At 38.7% G+C, this 13,720-nt stretch overlaps 1 protein-coding gene across 3 annotated transcripts in view; it reads right to left on the bottom strand.

Moving 5' to 3' along the window:
• The window catches only part of daam2 (dishevelled associated activator of morphogenesis 2), an 81,788-nt gene that overhangs the window by 56,319 nt on the left and 11,749 nt on the right, over window positions 1-13,720 (bottom strand). Inside the window, exon 1 of one of the 3 annotated variants that reach the window (XM_017431733.3) lies at window positions 6,837-7,111. The exons of the other annotated variants lie outside the window; for them this stretch is intronic. The gene's annotated coding sequence lies outside the window, so the exon portion shown is untranslated. Of the gene's footprint in view, window positions 1-6,836; window positions 7,112-13,720 lie in introns of those variants that run through there. 3 annotated transcript variants of the gene reach the window in all.

The raw sequence follows: 13,720 nt of genomic DNA, 5'->3' as shown, positions 1-13,720 counted from the left end.
GTTTGATCCAGACAGAAAAAAAACAACCTTTGCCGGAATGAAGTCAAACCAAATCAAATTTATTTATATGGCACATTTAAAACAACTGTGGTTGGCCACAGTGCTGCACACAAAAACAACAAATTACAAACAACAACAACAACAACAAAAAAATTTAAAAACCCATGAGGATAAGTTACTTGTCCATTCCTCAACTCTCATGCCTTATTAAAAGCCAATGAGTACAAATATGTTTTAAGAAGAGACTTAAAAACACCAAGAGATGAAGTCAGTCTGATCTGGAAGGGCAGCTGGTTCCACAGTTTAGGATCTACAACTTAAAAGGCCTGATCACCTCTGTAGACCAGCCTGGACCTCGGGACAACTAAACACAAATGGTTATTAGATCTGAAGGATCAAGAGGGCACATAAGAGCCCTAAAAGTGTCTTTCATTAAGTGGTTCTGTGAATTCTTTAACTAAGGGAATATAACCCATTGGAAACTTTTTATTATTTTTATTTTGCTGTGGAGCAGAAGATATCATGACTTTTATAATTAAAAAGTTGACAATTGTTTTTTGAGGAGATCTAAAAGGACCCATATTTGTGTGTTGTCCTTGTTTGGTACTCCTTTCTGAAAACTGCTTTGAACTGAAAGTGAACTACCCACTCATTAATTCGACATGAAGTAGCTATTCACTCGCGCCACTGAACCCATTGGAGCCATGCCACTTTTTGGCTGTTGCTGCCCCAGACGTACCCTCCCAACATGCCCTTCTCTTGTCCTCCCAACTGACTGCCTGTTTGTTCAATGACTGATAGGTTCACTCTTCAATTATGTCCTCCCTACTCCAAAACAACTTGCTGCAAGCCAAATCAACTGGGACACTGCAAATTAATTCTCCCATGGATCCCATCAGATCTATGGCCCACCCACAGTAGGGCCATGTACACATAATTCATCTCACCCTGTTCAGCCAGGGGCCACATGGGTAATCAGTTACATTTGAGCAACATGTGTATAAGCAGCCCCTCAATCTGCCACAACACAGATGAACATATGCAAACATACAAAATACTGTCTGTTCTTTCTAAAAACAAAGATTAAAGTCCTCTTGTTCATGCATAACTTCTCCAATTATGAGGGCTTTAGTAGCATGGGTGGTCAGCTTTGTGTAAAGAAACAGCAATGTGATTGATCTGAAACAACTGGCACTAATAATGCCAAGATACCCCCATGGTCTAATTAATGTAAACATACACATGTGCTAGAGAAACACAGCTCTAAATCCTTAACACAAATTAGGGAATACCACCCATCTTTCCTTGTGAAAGTCTCAATGGTGTGCAGTGAGCTACAGGCACAACTGACAAATGACCAGAGCTGACAGTGGAAGAAGTGCCATTATTTCATGGTGCATTTGCAAGCACTGAATTCCTGCACTCACTTTGAAAGCACACATTCTGTTAGGGATTTCATGTTGTAAAGCCAGTGCTTTCATGAGTCTGTACACTGCTTTCCCATGGACCCAGACAATAGACCAGTTGATTTGTTTTGGGCAATTCTACTGGGGCCAAACGAGGTAGTCAACTTTTACTGTAATTCGTAGGCATCTGAGAAAAGTTTCTTCTTTGTGTTGAAGGCATTGTCTTGACCTTGTTGTCAGACAAATTACCCAAATATTTTCTCTGTATCATATCTGACAGAATTACAATCTAAGCTAATTGCCTTATTGTATGAAATGATATTCATCTGTACCCCATACATACGGGCTCTTGAAGGGTTTGGAGGTTACTGATAATGAGTGTTTTAACTTATATGCTTACGTGCATCTTAAAGGAAAGAGTCCAGAATCAGAAGATCAAAATACCACCATTTTCTTCATGCTCTACTGTTTGCCACGATTCCTCTAAACCTTGCCAATTCTAATGCTTATGTTCTTCCGCAGTCACTTCCTGTCAGCTCTGCAAGCAGTCAGAGGAAGCTGCAAGGCTGAGACAGCTGAGAATGTAGACAACTTCTGACCTGGGAGTGGTGTCTGCAAATGGTGTCACCGGGACATAGTCAGAGGAAAGGCCGTCTGGGTCGGTGACAAAACACGCACCAGGAAATTTTTATAGTGGAATGATACTTCTGAAACAACAAAGCCTTAAAGCAGCTCTTTTCTTCATATGACCCATGCAACAACATTTCCAAACAGCAAGAGAACAATGTGAAGGGGGTTATAAGTTAAGACTTAAGTGTAGAGCTAGCACCATGTATAAGGATGAAAAGCCAAAGTTGCACCACTTAAATTGCTAACAACCACAATTATTATTAATTACTTTAATAGCTTGTGGTTATTAGTGTTGCCTAAATATTTCCAGACAGGCTCCAAAGCAAATACAAATCACACTTAGACCAAGAAGCTTTTTTCTTTCTTTTTTTTTTTTGTTTACAAACATTTGTAAGACATCCAATAAATGCATGAATCCATGTACTTGCCTCATGTTTGCACAATATTCAATGATTATAAAGGAAAAAAAAAGTGAATGTCATCTGGTTAGAAGAATACATGGCTGCATGATTGATCCACAATCTTGTGCCCATATCAAGTCAAACTAATATACATTTTCAACTGAATACTAAATGTAAGTCTGTAATGAATCTTTTATTCCCACTACTGATTTGGATTATTTAAAGTTAGGTCTCAGTCCAACACTTGCATTTACCTCTCGCAAACAGTAGCAAATTGCACATCATTCAGGTATGTACACTGAATTGAGTTCAATGTGTTAATCCTCAGCACTTCCGTAGCAGTCCCTCAGTCCAAACACAAGTAAGAGTAGCCTACATTGCTAAATTTTCCACATACTTTTGACTGAACCCCCAAGTGGCTGCAGCTGAAAGCTTCAAGCAGATGGAGAACTATGCCAAGACAATGATTTTATTCTGAAGGCTCATGATTGGATAGTATTTTTATTCTTCCAGCTGTATTTTATTTACAAATCAGGACACATCAATTCCAAGTTTTGTTTGATACCACTTTTGCTAAGATTACATAAAGATGTAATGTCTAGATATGGCTGGACTATAGTCATCTAAACAAACAATGTGTACAGTTTATTTAAAATTTAGGCAAATAATCTTTCAGATATACGCTTTACTGTAGTCAGTAAGGTGTTACCCTATCATTCAGGCTCAGCCCCACTTTTCCAATTCAATGAAATACACTACAAAGATCAATGTTCACCATCCCAACGTGAAAGTATTTCAACATGACATAATGAATTTTTAGTTGATGGTTGTGAAAGAGTCCAGAGTCTGAGAACTCTCGAGGGTCTTATTGGCTACAACATCACTGAAAACAAATACATAAGCACTGTATAAGCACTGTTGCTTTTAACAAGGCCATGAGGAACAGTAACCCACCTCACCCAATAAACGGAAATACCTTAGCTAAAACCACTGGAAAAAGAGGAGGGGGGAGATTTTCCAATCCTCCAGGGATGCCATTAAAAGCCATTTCATTTAGTTTGATTCATTAAAAAAATGTCATTTCCTGATGTAAGGAACATTCATTATTGCACAGACCACATGAAGTAGCAGGGTGCTGTTGAGCTTGATCCTTTAACCAAACCAAATGTTGGAGTTTGATACAGCTGTCACCCAGCCACGCACAGTTGCTCTTTGAGGGAAATTATTCTAAAAACAATGAAACCTCCATAGGAGCCACAAACCTCATGAGACACAAGAAGTTCAAAAAATGTTTAATCTAGCCAGAAGCAGATAGCTTGGGTAACTTTGCAGAAAAAAGTTTGGAAAGATTTGCAAACTTTTATTTGATTTTGACAAAAGGACTTTCTTCATCTTATATACATTTTTTTTTACATTTAAGGCCAAGTACTTGTGGCTGTATTTTAATGTTGCACAAAAAAGCTTGTGTGGCCAAATGCCGCATGATATTCTGGCATTAGAGATGTTATTCTTGGGTCTACACTGAATCAGGTGGTGAGAATAACAGAAATACAAACTTGTTGCTGACCCAGTTCTGTACTGGGCAGTGGGTGCATCACTGCTGATGAACCAGACTAGATCAGCTACTATTAATACTGGGAATGAGAAGAAAGTCGGCCATGTCACATTCCAAAGGCCCCAACATTCCCACATATAAACAGGGCTCGGAATGAAATTCAATACTTTTATCCCTCGAATCCCAAAGCACTATCCTGCCGTGTCAAATTGCTTTCTTATTTCATCTGAGAGGAACGCACCAGACTCAAGAGATCTTTCTAACTAAAGACATGTTATTTTATGTGGGGAGAAAAGCTGGCATGAATTCAGCCTCAGAGCTGGTTACCATGACTCTCAGGAGAGAAAGGATGCCAAACTTCCCAGAGGCTCCATGTTCTTCGAACACCCCAGGGTTCTGTCTTTTTGAAGAATTACAGTGACCTCATCCAAATTACACAGATGCTTAATTTTTTTTCTTTCTTTTTAAAGATCTGATTTTGAACAAGTAGAGAAAATAAAACATTGATTCACAAGTTTGCTTCTGAACAACCTTACATTAAAACTGGTTAGGTCAGCAGTTCACCTTGCCTTTGTTTGACTTCTCATTCTTTGCATCACAGTCCAAATAGCAACCAATCTTGCCCGGGTGAGAAGTCAGCAGCTGCAGTATGGAGGATAGAAGGCTTCTGCGTAATGCCGAGAATGCCCCTCTGGGACAGTTATAGCAAGGCATATAGGAACAGTCCTCTGAAGTGACCAATTTTTTTTAAATAGCCTTCAGGAGTGCTATTCTGAATTGAGGCACTGTAATGAAGTGATATGCTTACACATCATAAGCTGCAGAAAGTGTGTCACTGGCACACATACAATAGTGCCATTTGACACACAATCAGTGTGGGGACTTCCAGAGAGAAAGCAGAGTAAGTAGCCTTTCTTGTGAAGTCTCAAATAGCTTTGTTCCTCAGACACTGAAACCAGTCTACTGAAAACACAACAAAGATTATCCCAAAAGATCAGATTAAAGCAGCTTTACAGACTTCATCTAGTCCTGTCTGTGCAAATGAAAATCATCGACTTGGTAGCAGGACTGAAGGGATAAAATTCCCTCAGAGTCCCTCTAATCCTGACAGATCAGCTCATCTAACCATAATGGTTGATAGAATATGAAAATCCCTGCCAGTGCTGACGGAAGCAGAGGGTGTTCGTACAGTGCATTAGTCATCTACGTTCATTGATGCCTTTGTTACATCATGAATCTTCTGGAGGCATCACACTGCTTGCCCCCTTGGTGCACGTGAATGTGGGGAGGTTTCCAGCAGCCTGAAGCATAAGCCTTTAATGTGGTGGAAATGGATAATATCTTGTTCACTCACGAACGGCCCTTTGAGTGCATGAAAGAGTTTATCATCAAAGTTCAGGCCAGTCACATGTTGAACGAGTAGCATTCGTCTCAAGCTTTTTCTCATTACTAACATCTCTCAAACCAGTAATTTTAAAGCTCAGCATTAGAAAAAAAAAACGTCCACAAATACTGACATTTTGGTTGATGTGCTTTTCATCAATAAATCATCTGAGCAGATGAACCAGTGGTTTCTCAAAGTGGGAATCAAGGCCTCACTGTTGTCTGTAAGACTTTTAGAGGAGGAAGGAGTGCGTGTTATATTATTAACTATTAATATTATATAAATATTTATATATTAATTCAGCTTGCTATGTTTTTGAGTCCTAAACCAATGAAAAATGAAGTTGTAGTTATTTATCAAAGTTTATTTTTAAGTCAAAAACTGAACATTTAGGAACCACAAGCTAAGCTGTATGACTGATGTCACATGCAGTGATTTTAGTGGGTTGTGCATGAATTTTTAAATCTCTAGAAAATGTTTCAGTGTGGAAAATGATACTTCAAATATTAAAGAAAAGAAGAAAAAAAAACAGTTCCCTTGTTTTTGTTTCAAAAGGCCTCTATAGATTTCCTTGATAGTAATGAGGTAGGATAGTCCAGAACATGATGTCAGCATATTCGGTTCTTAGAGGAGCTATGGAATGTGTGGCTGTCAGGATGGTACTCGCACTAAAGGCTTTGACCATATGATTGATGTGCAATGAGCTGTGGTCTCAGACCTGAAATAGATCTGTACCCATAACGTGACATGTTCCATCCACCTTTGTCAAACATCAAACATTTCCCTGAACTTCACATCATGTCCATGTCATCACATCACATCTCATTTGATTTAAACTGAAACCTGATGATCTGTTCCAATGTCTCTGACCACAAGTACACTCAACCCAGAATAATTCATGAAATCTTGCAACTTTTCCAGAGAGAATTACAATCCTCAGACTCAAAATTCAAGGAACTCCAGCTAAAAATAAACCCAAGCATATCAGTAATGCACGCAAACTCTGCTTATAGTCTGCACCAGACTGGAGGGTGAAGAAGTGCTGTCAGCAGTGCTGAATAAAGAACCCAAACATGAAAACCACATACATTTCACATCCTTGCTTTTCCTGGTGTTTATGACCTATAAAGCCACTGTACTATACCAAAAAAGTAGTGTAAAATGCCAACTTGTCCTCAAATTGCAACATAAAATTTCAAAATTTTATTACAAAGAAACATAATCCTTTGTTGCTGTGCAGCTGTGTTTTTCCTATAATTTTTCTACTGAATGTTCTGACTTGCTGTTTGTTTTATGGTTAGTAATAGTCTGTCTTTGGCAGGACTAAGTAGCAGGATGCAGTGTACGGACTAAATGGACTGATTATCTGTAGCCTTGTGTGTGTTAACAGCAGTTCAGTATCACTCTCTGATCAAGGAGGTTACGAGTAAAGGTATCAAGATCAAATATCTCACACTTACCCACATTGGAGACTCCGCACTGAGATAAAATGTCCTTGTGTCCCTTTACTAACAAAAGGAGAAAAGAGCTACTCCACAACGCAAGCTTCAAAAAAGAAATTTAGAGCATTCCTGCATCCTCTCGTTTTAGAAAACCCTCTGCCCTTTTCAGAATGTGAGCTTTAGGTCTAGACTTCATGTTCCTGTAGATTTTGAGTGAAGTTGCTGCGTTTTGTCTGCTTTCTCTCTGAGCTTGTGAGTCTGGCTCTGGATTTCAGCTGACTGAGCTGGGAGCTGAGCTGTTGACATTGTCCCCACTCTCTCCCACCCTCTCTGTCTTTTGATCACTCATCTCCTCTCCTCTCCCTCTCCGGATTCCAGCCCCAGCCTATGACAGCATCCATGTGAAGTTCAGCTACAAGGTGAGAGATATCTTTAAAAAAAAAAAAAATGCACGCATGTACAGTACATGTGTTTTATATGAGGCCAAGAGAAAAGGGCATGATGAGAGGAAGTGCCCCTTGATGACCTGTGTTTCCCACCCTGCCTGTAATACTAACTCCACCCAATGAAGTTCTTTACAGAGTGAGCATAAAACAAAGATTACGGAAGGAAAAATATGACAAAAATGCTAAGGGAAAGCCCTTTTCCTGTTGGGTTGTCTCATCAACACACGAACAAACACAAAAATGTCTCAAACGTGGCATTACCCATTAGTAATCGTCTCAGTGACTCAGACAGGAAAATGATTTTCCTGTGATCCAATCAGTGTTCATTGAGAAGGTGAAATGGCAGGTTTGATTATACAAAGCACTGTTGGCTTTGTCTCGTTCAGAGCATTAGCTCAGACTAATGTTATGCATTAAACTGCTAGGGGGTGAGTTGGAGGGCCACTCTATAGGCAGGTCTGCAAAGTAGAATTCAAGTTGTGGAAAAAATGAAGGGTCAGTGACTGATCAGCATCAGAAACTCAAGACACCCATGACTCCCACTTCTGGACAACCTACAACCCCTGAACATCCACAGTACAACATTTTGGTGCCATGAAACCACAACTAAGGAACAAGTCACTATGAATCACTCACTATAAAATTAAACATTATTAACTGTGTTTAAGGTAAGGTTACAACAAAGCACTTTTAATTTTTGGCCCCTGGGTTTTTATAAATCAATCAGCATTGTTAACATGGTAAACTGATTTGCAAACCTTAACCTTATGTCTGAAATAACACAGCAACACATGACAAACCACTGTCTATTGGCCAATAGAGTTTCTTATTTTATTAAGATCCATCTCTAAACTTGTATTTAATTGGTGATTCATGTCCAACACAAATCACCGTATAAACCACTCAAAGTTGGAAAGACTTGGACAAACTTCCTAAGTTTTATAACCAGCAATGTGACATCCCCCATTTGCTGAACCTGATTTATTGTGCAGACCGCTGTTCCCCTTATGAAATGTGTAGGTGGAAAAACAAGTCAATAAAGACCTTTACACATTATTGATTACCTCTTGACCAGAACAGACAAATCAGTGATGAAACCCAATGACTTGCCACGTCATTTTGCACTATTTCACAATCAAAATTATCTTTGATTGTGTTTGTCTTGTGATTGTATTTGACTACATTATTAAAGGAGTTCAGAAGTTATTCTAAAACATTATTTTTCATTTGTTATGTTCCTTAGCCCTAATTAGTGAACACCAGTAATGCACTGAAAGCAGTTATTGGGAATGAAGAGATTTTAAAATAAAGTCACATTGGAATCTGATGCATTTTTTGATTGAAAATAGTTCACATTGAATAAATATATTACACAGCTAAATGCAACAACCATCCATTTGTGATAAAACCAGCATTTACCACACACACACACAAACTGCAATTATTTATATGCTAAAAGATTAAAATCAGGAATTATAAACCATTTGTCATATTTCTCTGGGGACAAAGGACAGATGACACCAAGCTGCTGGCAGTGATGCCTATGTGCATTCCTGAGAGCCCTGGGGACGTGTCCATTAACCCAACTAAGAGACAAAGCCATCTTATCTCCAAGATGTCCACTTCCGCTCCTGGCTTTTTCCTTTCTCTTTCTCTGCTGCATCACTTCTACTTTCTCTCCAGGGTGACCTCGCTATCCCCAAAGCACAGGAGGAAACCCTGATGAAGCCCCGAGGAGCAGAATAAACTCAAGCTTCAGTCCAGCTAAGTGCACTTCAGCTACTCCTATATCATCCATCACAGTCTGGTAATTGAGGCAGATGGAGTTTGTTTGACATGCTTGTGATAAACATCATGCCCCACAACCCCTGCAAAAAAAGGTGGGTGGGGAGTTTATGAAACCAATTTTTAAGGCCATCTGCTTCTTTATTTTGAGGACATATTTGTTTTCACTTGTCCTTTACAGCACATATTTTGATGAAAGAAAAAATGAAAGAAAATAAGAGGTTAGACAGTCATGTGCAACTCCACATTGTCACTTTGTGAGCTGAGGAGATGACCGCAGATTGTGGCTTGACATTGGTGAACTTTCACAGCCTCCAATGGTTATTCCTTTATACACAAGCAAAGCTGGTGATTTGTTTGCCCACAGTAAATCACACTGAAAGACAAATGTCACAACAGATATCCAGCTGCAAAGTATGCTGAGGAAAAGAAAATATGTGATATTAAAGGTGAGGATGCACATGAACAACTGACGATATCCCATTTATTCAAAGAAAGGAAGCAGTAAGAAATAGAAATTGGTAAGTATAGGGCAAAGCATGAATGGAATACTGGATAAGATGAAATAACGCACTACACAGTTACTGTAAGTCGCTCAGACCCCATTTTCTCTTAGTTGGCTTTTATTCAGTACAGTTGCAATCAGACTTATTAACAAGCAAAGAAACAGCTGTGACTAAGTGTGTAAAAGTTAGTTTATTGCAAATTCTTCAGACTTGTCACTGAAGAAAAGTGGCAGGTTCTCCTCCAAGCCTGCCACTGCCAAAGCCAACATGGCAAACAGTTATGTTTTACAACATTTTGTTCCTTACAGTATTATTAAGGGTTTCTTTTGACCAGACAGCTCTTACTTCAGTTTGTTTTGTTTAAGCCAGGAATTCCTTATGACAACCCTTTGCACACAACCAATTCTTTCACACCCGCCCAGAGATAAATTGCCACTAAGAAAAATATTACTGCTGTCACAAAGCCTGAACTCTTGACAGCTTAAATGTGAGGGCACATTTTTACACACAGGCTAATTGTATGTTCGCTATAAATCATGATAGTGGGTAGCACTCTTCCATCCATCTTTCAAAAGTAATCATAGCAAAGCAGTCAACAATAAATCAGCGTGACATTCTTTCCTTCTCTTTACACCCTTGTTTTTTTCATTTTTATTTCTACTCTTTAGTTTATAAATAAAACTTCTCTTTTAACTCTTTAAGTCTTTTTAGAAAAGTGTGACTAGCAATCTCCTTTTTAACTTCAACCCTAAAATTACCCGTCTAGTCCTTTTTTTTTCCATATTTTGCAAAAAGTACCAAATATTTGAATGGCCCTTTTGTATAGGAGGCAGACTGGGCAGCGTCAAAGGTCATCCAACTGCCTGCTTCCACAGTGCCACTTGTGTCTGTGTGGATGTGTGCCAGCTAAATGCTGTTATGTTTGGACAATGGTCCAGCTTTCCGCTGACTGACTCATGACAGCTTCATCATGTTAACAAATGATGTAATAGCTTGATCTTCGTGCATGAAGGCAATCATTATTGAAACTTTGACTACTTGTGCCAGAGTTTCATCCAATATTGCAGCTACAAAAAAAGTCAATTTTAAGCCTTCTGATTGTCCCTATTCAATGATATATTCCATTTTTGAGCTCTTTACTGAGTTACCCTTTTTCTTTATTTCTAATGAACACAAACCTTAATTGATTCATGTTAAATCAAACAGCCCCAACAAAGTGCTGCAACTATAAAAAAGGGATTACAAGTGTAACTGTCTTTGCCAACTGAACTATCAAAGCAGGCTTAGCATTTCATGCAGGAGCCCATAAAGAGACAGAAGCTTTAACAGAGTTTTTTTTTGGACAGAATGCATAAAAGGTTTGTAAAGCCAGCTACCAATAAGCAAAGCATTGTGTTTTTACAACAATAAAATGTGTAACCCGATTGTACTGGGCTTTCCAAATAACATTTTGAATCTCTAGATAGAATAATAGAACAAAGCACAGTTTTCTCACTGCAGCTGACACCTTTAGCATAAAAAAAATGAAATTAAAAGTAAAACAGCTCACATGAAAACCATACTTCTATTATAATGACTCATTTTTCATAGCTCCCTTTAGGCCACTATGAATCCAGGTGTGTGAACTATAAAAGGGATTAATAGTGACTGACAGAATAGTAATAGGGAAAAAGGACTGATGGTAAAATTGAAGCCTTTGCTCTTTTTCCAGATGCTTTCATTCAAAAGTCCATTTTATACATTTCAGCTGCTATTATATTGGCAACAAAGAGTCTTCCATCTATAGGGAACCAACTTCAGCTGTACAACTGACACTGTAATTTATAACTTTTTCTTATCCTGCCATCCAAAAAAGCCTAAAAAAAGCTTTTTAAAACAATTATTTTTGCTGTCTGAACCCAGAACTTAAGCCCACCTCGGCCATTCCAGGTGTAATAATTTCTCTTCTGTGAAGTGATTCAAAGAAAACATAAATCACAACCCCTGGATCCCTCAAAAGCAAATCAAAAGTCCATGAATGGTGAAGTACATTGGGAAGTATGACGAAAGTGTTTCAACTCTAAACAGCGAACATGCCCCCTTTTCAATGTGACACCACACAGAAGGTCATGGCTGTCACACAATCTCTCTGAAAACATCTGGGAGTCATCTGTCCTGCCAACAGAGGCCTCTTATGAACAGGTGTGTGTCTGAATCCAAGTTTTGTTTTGTTTTTTTTGCCCTTTTTCATGACCTCTGAGCTCTAGATACAAGGATGGAGCTTTTTGAAATGCAGTAACAACAGAGGCAGTCTCTACAATCAAGGTCACCTTTCCTTAGACTTACACCACCAGTAATTAGGGCATAATTGTTGTTCAGTGCTTCAAAATTACAGCTCGGGGCTTTACAAATGTTGATAACATACAACCTAATACTCGTAATTATATAATTACAAGTTAAAATTGAGGAGCTATGACAATTAGCTAGGGCCATAATGTGTGCAAAGAACCAAAACAAACATTAAGAATTAAGCAGGAAAAGAAACAACTGGTATACATTTGAAGCCACTGTGAAAAGAAAACAAAGTTTTGTCCTTTTTCAAAAGATTTAATCACAAACCAGATGAGATGGAGTCCCTAAAAATGGGTCAACAATTTTGTTTTTAAATCATTTGGTCTGGAGTGACCATTATGGAACTAATAAATCTAGCCAAATCCATGGATTACTCCTGCTGAAAATAAAAGTTATGTAGGACATTTTTTCCCCCCTAATGTCTGTCGTTTTATGCTTTGTAATGCTTGGAGTAGTAGATGGGGGTTGTACTTTCTGGACTGAATCTTATGAGCTCTCCGGGGATGTCAGAAGAATAACAAACACTTCCTGTTTATCTCCACATTTGGTTAGAACGGTCTGTTCTGATCCACTGCTCATTCCAACACATATACAGTGATTTTTACTTTCTTACATCATTGAAAGTAAATAAAAAAATTAATGCTGAAATTAAGAAATTCTAAAATAATCTGGAAAAAAAAAAACTGCTAACATTTAAAAAAATAAAATAAATTGGAGCACTGACTGAAGAACTTCACCTACAACTATGCAGTCCGTTTTGAAAACACATCGGAGCAAATACCTATCGTCAAAAAAATATCACTCAAAAACTCGTGTACTGTGTTCCAACCAGCCACACAGCGAGCCTGTCTGTCCAGCTGCCTCTTATATGGTGGGAAGGGTCAGACATGTTGTTACACTGATTTAGTGTCCCATTAAATTAGGCAACCCTTTGCACCATTCTGCTCCCCTCCTAGGAGGGAGCTCCCTTACGGCGAATTGTCATGAGGATTAAACTGTGCTTAATTAAGGGGAACGCGCAGAGACAAGGGGGTCCTTAGGATACTTCGTTTCAGGGCAGGTCCATGGCGTTTTAGCTGATAAGCAACACTCACACATGTCACAGTACAGAAGGATATCACGGCTACAGATCTTCCCAACCTCCACATCTGCAGCCGAGATACACCACAGTTAACTTTACTTTTACCTTTAAAAATATAAGCAAATTCATCCAAGGAGAGAATATTTGGTCAAAATTATGATGGTAAGCCTAAATTTAAAATATTAAAGTTAATCAGTAATAATAAATCAAATAATCCTGCTGTGTAGACATGTTTATGTGTTCAGGGATGACTAAATAAACTAATCTGAGTATGGAAGCACACTTTCAGCATGGCTCTTTTTACAGCTGTGTGCTTAAGAGACAGTGTAAATATATAGAATGTCATCCCATGCTGTGTGCAGTGTTGTTAGAGAGCAGAGGTTGGAGGGGGGTGTCACTCAGAGGTCCATCGAGCACCGATTACCCACCAGAGGGGGAAATGATGGTGTTGATTAAAGCCAGCTGAGCCCTGAGCAGGCTCCTGGAGCATACCAGTGGCACGTGCACGTGACATTCATCTTATTTTTTTTTTCTTTTGAGAACACAATGACAGGCCAGAAGGTCATGTTTATGCATTTTCTGTGGCGAAAAGTGTAAAAAAAAATAAACTCAAACACCCACAATGATTGTGAAATCAAGCTCACAAACAAGACTGTGCATAATAAGAACGAGAGCTCAGTGAGGCAAAGTTAGCACTCTATGGAGCGACAAACACATAAACAAATATCTACTGCTACACAAACCAGGCTTTCC

The sequence above is a fragment of the Kryptolebias marmoratus genome, linkage group LG10 (genome assembly GCF_001649575.2).
Source record: "Kryptolebias marmoratus isolate JLee-2015 linkage group LG10, ASM164957v2, whole genome shotgun sequence".
Lineage (NCBI taxonomy): Eukaryota > Metazoa > Chordata > Actinopteri > Cyprinodontiformes > Rivulidae > Kryptolebias > Kryptolebias marmoratus.
This window is presented reverse-complemented; position numbering and strand designations above follow the sequence as displayed.